Raw genomic sequence first — 7,514 nt, 5'->3', positions numbered from 1 at the left:
CCCTGCTTCTGATTATTGTTTCCTTGTTTTGTTTGCTTGTTTGATTTTTGTCTTTTCATATGTTAAACTTGTTTGCTAGATTTATTTCCTATAGGCTTAGTACCCTACACCTGCAGATGGCTGATCACTTAAGCCGGAAGTCACCTCCTATCCATGACAGTGATGTGTCATCTCTGGACCTGAAGTTGACCAAACTCTAGATGCCAGCTAAAGAAGTAACCTCTCAAATGAGACCTCTTGGGGCAGGGACAGCTCTACATCCAATCTCAGTAAGAAGTAGTTGTGGAAGAAGAGACCTTCACCCCTTACCACAAGATTTTGAGACCCATTTGTTGAGGAGAAATGATGGGGTGTTTGTAATACCAGTTGCCCCATCAACCTGTGTACTAAATATGAAAGATCTTGGGGCCGAATGTAATAGTAATTTGAGTGGAAAGATCTTTCTCATTAATTAAATAGGCCCATGTGACCTGCTTGAATAGCCTGGAAGCCTGGGTCACATGTGGTGGGAGGAGCTTGCTGAAGAGGAGGAACAGGAAGGATGGAGCAGAACTGAGAGGAAGTAAGTGAGTGGGGTCAGGTCAGAGGGGATAGAACACAGGCCAACTGACACAGGCCCAACTGACACATTGTGACAGTTGATAGTGAGAAGACCCTGACTGAGGGAGGGGAGGTTTGAGAATGGCTTTGCCCTCTGCTATGATCATGTTTATTAACTTCTTGGTCACCAAGATGGTTTTGCTTTCTGGTTCTTGGATTTGGCTTTCTAGGGCTTAAACAAATGTTTTTCTTCTGCCTTCTATATAGAGAGTCTTTTTCATTTTGCAGTTGAGAACTATGCTAGCATATTCATAGTCACCAGCAGTGCTATGAATATTGCCTTGGCAATACAGAAGTGAAAACTGATACTAACCATTTGATTAATGTTATCAGTGTCTCACTAATGTTAGGAAGAACTGCTTGGTGCCACAAGTAACTTCTTTCCATGTTACTCCACTAGTCTGTTGGGAGATCCTTATAGAAGGCCATCTCCAGCCATCCTGATCTATATCTCACCACTGAACAAGGATGGCTCTTGAGGAGAAAATAAGGCTGATGACTTTGCACAGCCCTCCCTCACTTAAATCACTTGCATGTCATGGCATCACCTGCCTGGTGTTATGTTCCTCTTCGAGATTGAAGGACAAACAACAACCTCTGTGAGTAGAAATAGGAGTTGCCCTACGGGGGACCCAACTGGAACTGGCCAGTTGGGCAACACAGCTTTTTTTCCCTTCCCTTCTCCTTTCCTTTCCCTTCCCTCCCTTTTCTTCCCCTTTCCCTTTATCCTTCCCTTCCCTCCTTTCTCTTATCCATTCCCTTCTCTTCCCTCTTTCTTTACCTTCCCTTCCTTTCCCTCCCTTCCCTTTCCTTCCCTTCTGTGCCTCATCTCTTACCACTAAATGGGTGTTACCTCAGTGAAATTGAGACCTGTTAAAGACCTTAGCTTAAAAAGACCTTAGCTTCAAAATCTCTCACTGTAGTCAGGGTCATCTCCAGTCATCCTGATCTATATCTTGTCACTAGATCCATGTGGCTCCAGAGAAGAAAGTGAGGCTGGTGACTTTGCACAGCTCTCCCTCACTCAAATCCTGTTGGGGCCCAGCTCTGGACTGTGGCCTCCTGTGGGGTAGTTGAGACGCCTGGAGGTGCTAACCTGCCCCAGAGAGTACTGGGAATGTCTCGTTAACAGAGCTGGCTCCACCCATGGGGAGGAACATGGGAGGAGCTAGGGAGGGTATATAAACCAGGGCATAAGGAAGTTCGGGAGTGATGTAACCATTAAAGAGTGTGCAGCTGCCAACTCAGGTGTTCTGTCTAGTTATTCCTCTCCCCCACCAGAGGGGCCAGAGACGTCCGAAGGCCAACAGAGATCTAGATCTTGAGGTAAGATTCCAAGCGAAGCCCAGGGAGGAAGAGCTAGCATAGGAAGTCCAGGACAAAATCCAATTCACTTGCATGTCGTGGCATCATCTCCCTAATGTTATGGTTCTCTTTGAGAATAAAGGACAAACAACAATAATGTTATAACATACCCATAATACATGAAGCTCTCAGCTGGGAATTGTCCGGGTTGGCTTAGTATCACTTTTGTGGATGGACTCTGGAGTCATCAGGTTTGTGCCTCGTTTTGCAGCAGTGCACAGACCATTGAAGACAAATGAGCTCCTTTCTCACTTTATTCTGAGAATCTGGGTGGATACTTCAGATCCTCAGATCAACAAAATTTTCTATTAGTAATATAAAAATTATGGAAGCAATGGTAGGTAATGAGGTGGAAGAGTCAGGTGGAGTCCCATAAAAATAGTGTCAATAGTGCTTATACCTGAAATAAACTAAAAGTATAAAAGGAAGCCAAGAACAGCAAAAAGTGTGTTGTGTTGTTGTTGTTTAAAACTATACTGGGGCAAAGAGGAAGAAAAAAGAAAAGAAAAGCCACTGCTATGAGTGGATAATATGATGATAACTGACAATAGGTAATTGGTGGAGCTGTTTAATTTTTATTTTACTTCTGTTTTCTCTGCTGTGGAGAATCACCTTTACTCTGGAAGTGACTGGCCCAAAATGGCTAACAGGGAAATGATATCAAAGATAATGTTGAATTCAAGTCACCTGGTTCAAACGAGCTGCATTGTGGAGTAGTGTACATACTGTTAATCACCAAATCTATGTCTGTGATATCAGGAAAACTGTGAGAAATGAAAATGGTACTAAAGAATTGGAGAAGACAAATGTTATATCAATTTTCATAAAAGGGAAACTAATGGAGTCTTATACTACAGGCCAGTGATATTGACCTTGATTACCCAGAAATTTTTAGAATGGATTATTAATGATATAACACATGCTCTTGAGTTACTATCCCAACTCGCATTTGCATGGAAGAGTTGAATCCCCAGTGTACAAATACCATATTCCCTCAAGGTTCTAGGGCTATTCCTAATGTCCTGGGGGTTGTCTAGCTATAACTCAAAAGCCCCTACCAGTGTCCTTACTTGCATGATTATCAGTTGATATCAATTAGTCAGCCAGAAAGTTAGCTTTTAGACAAGATAAGATAGTACAAATAGTTGGTACAAAACCTCCTCCCCAAAATTTGTGACATACCCTCCCACTAATATCTATAGAATTAGAGGAAAGTAAGCTTAGAGAGCACATATGACAAAGGGAAACCTTTGTTCTTGGAAGTCATTTTCCTGGAATCTTCAAGATGTTTCCCTTAGGTATGGTATAATGCTTTTGCTGGGCTGTTTGTAGAGCCTTGAATCTGCTTTCTTCATCATATCCATTCTGTTCTTGGTTCCCAATGCAGATGCTATCATCAGTTCTTCTTTAGACACTACCAAAATCAAGGGAAAAATCTAGTTTCTCTAGAAACTTCAGAGTGCAAGAGGCTTCCTTGGCCAAGGAGATGGGGAGGGGACCTAGATCAAGACTCCAATTGATTCCTTCTTTAAGGTTTAAATGGAATGCACTCTTCTCTCTGCTGTCAGTCTCTCTGTTCTCTGAATTAAATTAACTTAGTGGTTTTAGGTAGGCAATAGATGACATGACCAAGATCCTTGGTTCATATGGGTAGATTTCTTTATTGAGTAAGGAGGTAATGTGATCAGATCTTACATATTCTTATAAAGTATCCACTTACTCTTAGGCTCTTGTCTACTGGGTAGATTTCTTAAAAATGGCCTCCATTCATACTCCTCACTCTGTCTGCAACTCTCAATATCTCAATTCCATGGAACAAGATGCCCCGCAATGGGATACTCCCTGGGGTCCCTTCATTCCTTCCTTTCCAGCTTCCTTTTGTGCCTTGTCTTCCCTCATTAGATCATAAGCTCCTTGAGGGCAAGAACTGTTTTTTTAAAATTATATCCCCAGTGTTTAACACAACTCCTGACACATAGTAGGTGCTTAATAACTATTTATTGAAATGAATTGAATTAATTTTACACTTGAAAGCATAGTTATGAAATGGCTCATGGTTAGGTCCCCAGTTAGAGATCTCTAACAATGGGCTGGGGGGGTAGGGGTTGAACCGCCTACCCTGTACTAGGAAAAATCACTCTCTTTTGTGTGGCTCCCACTGGGTTGTCATGCCGCAAATGAAGGAACAAAGGGTAATGTAAGCACAGGGTCAATCAAGGCTATTTATGAGAAATAATATTGAATACAGCAAACACTCTAACAGAATAAAAAAAAGTAAAAATGGACAGACCACCAACCTGCCCCTCTCCCACTGACCTATGGCCAGGAAGGTTCTATTTCAATCATCCCTCAGAGTTCTCTGACACCCTTATGGAGCACTGGGAGTTTCTGGGATTTCAGTCATAGGTTCCACCTCCTATCAATGGTGTTCCCTCGAGAATAAAGGAACTGCCCTGCAACCCAGTTCTATATGACTACTAATAGTAGTATTTAAAGGTATAAAACAAATATGCAAACAACTTAGTTATAAAACATGTTTTATAACTTGTTTTAAAACACATATGTAAACAAATATGCATCACAACTCCCTATAGGTTGAAGTACTAGTTCCAAACCCACTTTGGGCTCAGTTCCAGCACACCTTGGCTTCTTAGGGCTTCCCTGTTGGCCTACCCAGCTGTAACATCCCACCTGGAATCCTAGCTCCAGGATTACCACAGCTCAAATTCTCAGACCTAATGGCACCTGAAATCTTGGACAAATGAAGAAAAAGACAAGCAACCCCTAGCCATAGGTTCTGAAAGGAGAGAGTAGGTAATTCTCCCTTCACCCCACCCAATCTTCACCTCCCAGTTCAGTTCATGGTCCCCACTGTACTAGAGAACCATGATCTTCACTCTCTGGACACATCAGGAAAGAGTGTGTAAGAGAGAGAGAGAGAGACAATCTCATTCCTGTCAATTTTTTAAGAGAAAGTCAATCAAAGGAGGTTACTCCTGGCCACATGGAGGCAGGGTATTAGTTGATATGGGCATGTTCCAAAAACCTTTTTACACATTTCCCCTGTTTGAAATTTGCTATCCAAGCAATTTCCCTTACAGGCAAAAAATTCAGAACAGTTCTTCTGGGAAGGCATAAGCAATGTAACACTTGCTTCCCCAGTGCCATAAGCAAAGGCTCAAAATAGCCAATGTTACATTATTATTTGCAGTTCCACATGCCTAGAATGTATCTTAGAATCCACATTTTTCTTCAAAACTAGGGCTCAAGAACTGGCTTCCTTCTTAAAAAAGAAACATGGTGAACACTAAACTTTCCAAACTACATGGAACATTCCCCATAGGGACTTGAGTCCTGGGATCAACCTGGAGTCACCCCATTCTTGAATAAGAAAAAATACCCTGGGGGGAAATCTTTCAAAAGATTCTCTCAGCGCATTAGGCCATTCAACTGAGGTCTGCCCAAAAGTGTCCTCTTCTCCACAGGGCACACCAAAAATTCTTTAGGCCTCCCTCTGGCATGGGCAATCCACATGAGAACAATTTCCTCTGGATTCCTTGTTCCAAATTATCCCAAAAATATCCCAAAGAAATTCCTTCTTGGAATTGCCAACTTGCCCATTGTGACAAGAGGACAAGAAGATTCAGTTCTAGAAATAGCAAAGAATGTTAGTCATTTGTGGATTTTAAGCACAAGATTCTGATTCTAAGGAGTTGTAGTGCATTTTGCTTTCACAAAAGATCAGCAGTCTAGGTCTGTTTAAATGCCAAAGAACAATATAAACATGTCTACTTGATTATAGCAATCTAGAGAATTCTCACATTAATCTTAGTCTCAGCACTTTGTAATACAAAGCAGCACCAATATAATCATATTGGTATTAGTTATCAGTATATCAAAACTTGTACAGAATTCAGTAATACAAAACTATAACTTTAATAGTCAAGTAATCAACAAACAAAAAGTTTACAAAATTGCACCAATAATACTGACTTATGAGGGAACACACTAGAAAAAAATCAACTGTACATTATAGCCTAAAAAATTTGGGGACAAGTCAGATTTCTCTTGGATCTCATGGTCTCTAGGATATCTCTAAAATAAAAAATCCCAGGCAGAGAATCTTTTCAGGAGTTCTAGCTAAAGAAAAGGGCCCAATTTATCCTAGTCAAGGCCCCACATGTAACATTGACTGCCTTAATTCTCCCTGCCTAGGAGACCAGATAGGTTAGATTTGACCCCAACCACCTTAAGGGTATCAGGGAACTCTGGGGAAGGGGTGAAATTTAACCCACCTGGTCGTCTAGGCATCAAGGACCAGGCTAGGCAATCTATCAATCAATCAATAAACAGTTATTAAGTGCCTACTATGTGCTAGGCATTGTGCTAAGAAATAGAGATGCAAAAAGAGGCAGTCAGTCTCTGCTGTCCAGGAGGTTAACAATCTAATGGAATGTTATAAAAGTAAGGCAAGGACAGGGTAGACAGGATAAAGACTTACCATTTGTTCCTTATATTTGGCTTTTCTCTCAGGTGGGTGCCTGTGATTAAAAATAGCCACACACCACTCTGCTTGCCCATTTAGAGGCCGTCTCTTAAGGCCTTAAAGAAGGGGACTGGAGATGGCACAGATATTGGCTGCCATGGTCACACTACTATCATGGGGTGACCCCCACTTCTCCCTTCTCTTCATTTTTGTTCTCTCCCTGCATTCCTCAAAACTTTCACCAAAAACCATACATGAGAAAGCTCTGCCTTCCTGTCTGAGAGCTGATCTCACATTAATTTCCTCTCTTTCCAAGCAGTTAAGAACTACAGTTCCCTGGGTTTTTTGTGACCAGCCAGTGCCTTGTCAGAAGTTCTTACATTTATATGTGCATACATTGTCACACCCTATAGAATGTAAGATCCTTGAAGACAAGGCTATTTATTGTTTCCTGAATATCTACTATACCACCTGGCATATATTAGGTGTTTCCCTTCCTTTTCCTTTTTTCTTTCCTTTCTTCTTTCTCTTCCTCCTACCTTTTCTTCCTTCCTTCCTTCCTTTCTATACAGTATAAGCTTTTTGAAGACAAAACTGTTTCATTTTTAACTGATTCCTCAGCACCTAGCACAAGGCCTGACACAAAGTAGGTATTGTTGATAAAGATGAGTGAATTAATATCCCCAGAATCTGTGCTTCTTCCTATGCAGCTTCTCATTCTGTCAAAGACTTGGCGTATCTGACATGTTTACCAAATTTTCAGATGATACATAGATGGGAGGTATAACAAACACACTAAAACAGATCTGGGATCCAAAAAGATCTAGAAAGGCTAGATATTGAATTGAATCTAATAAGGTGAAATTTAATAGATATTAATATAAAGTCTTACACTTGGGTGCAAAAAGTCAACATCAGAAAGTCAGAATGGGGCAGACATATCTAAATGGTAATTTGTCTGAAAGAGATCTTGAGGGCCTTAGTGGACTGAAAGCTTAATGTAAGTCAGCAGTGTGGTGGGCCAGCCAAAAAAAACAGTAATGTAATCTTGGACTGTATTGAG

This window comes from Notamacropus eugenii, chromosome 4 (assembly GCF_028372415.1).
Source record: "Notamacropus eugenii isolate mMacEug1 chromosome 4, mMacEug1.pri_v2, whole genome shotgun sequence".
Taxonomy (NCBI): domain Eukaryota; kingdom Metazoa; phylum Chordata; class Mammalia; order Diprotodontia; family Macropodidae; genus Notamacropus; species Notamacropus eugenii.
The sequence above is the reverse complement of the archived record's forward strand: the minus strand, read 5'-3'. Positions refer to the sequence as shown.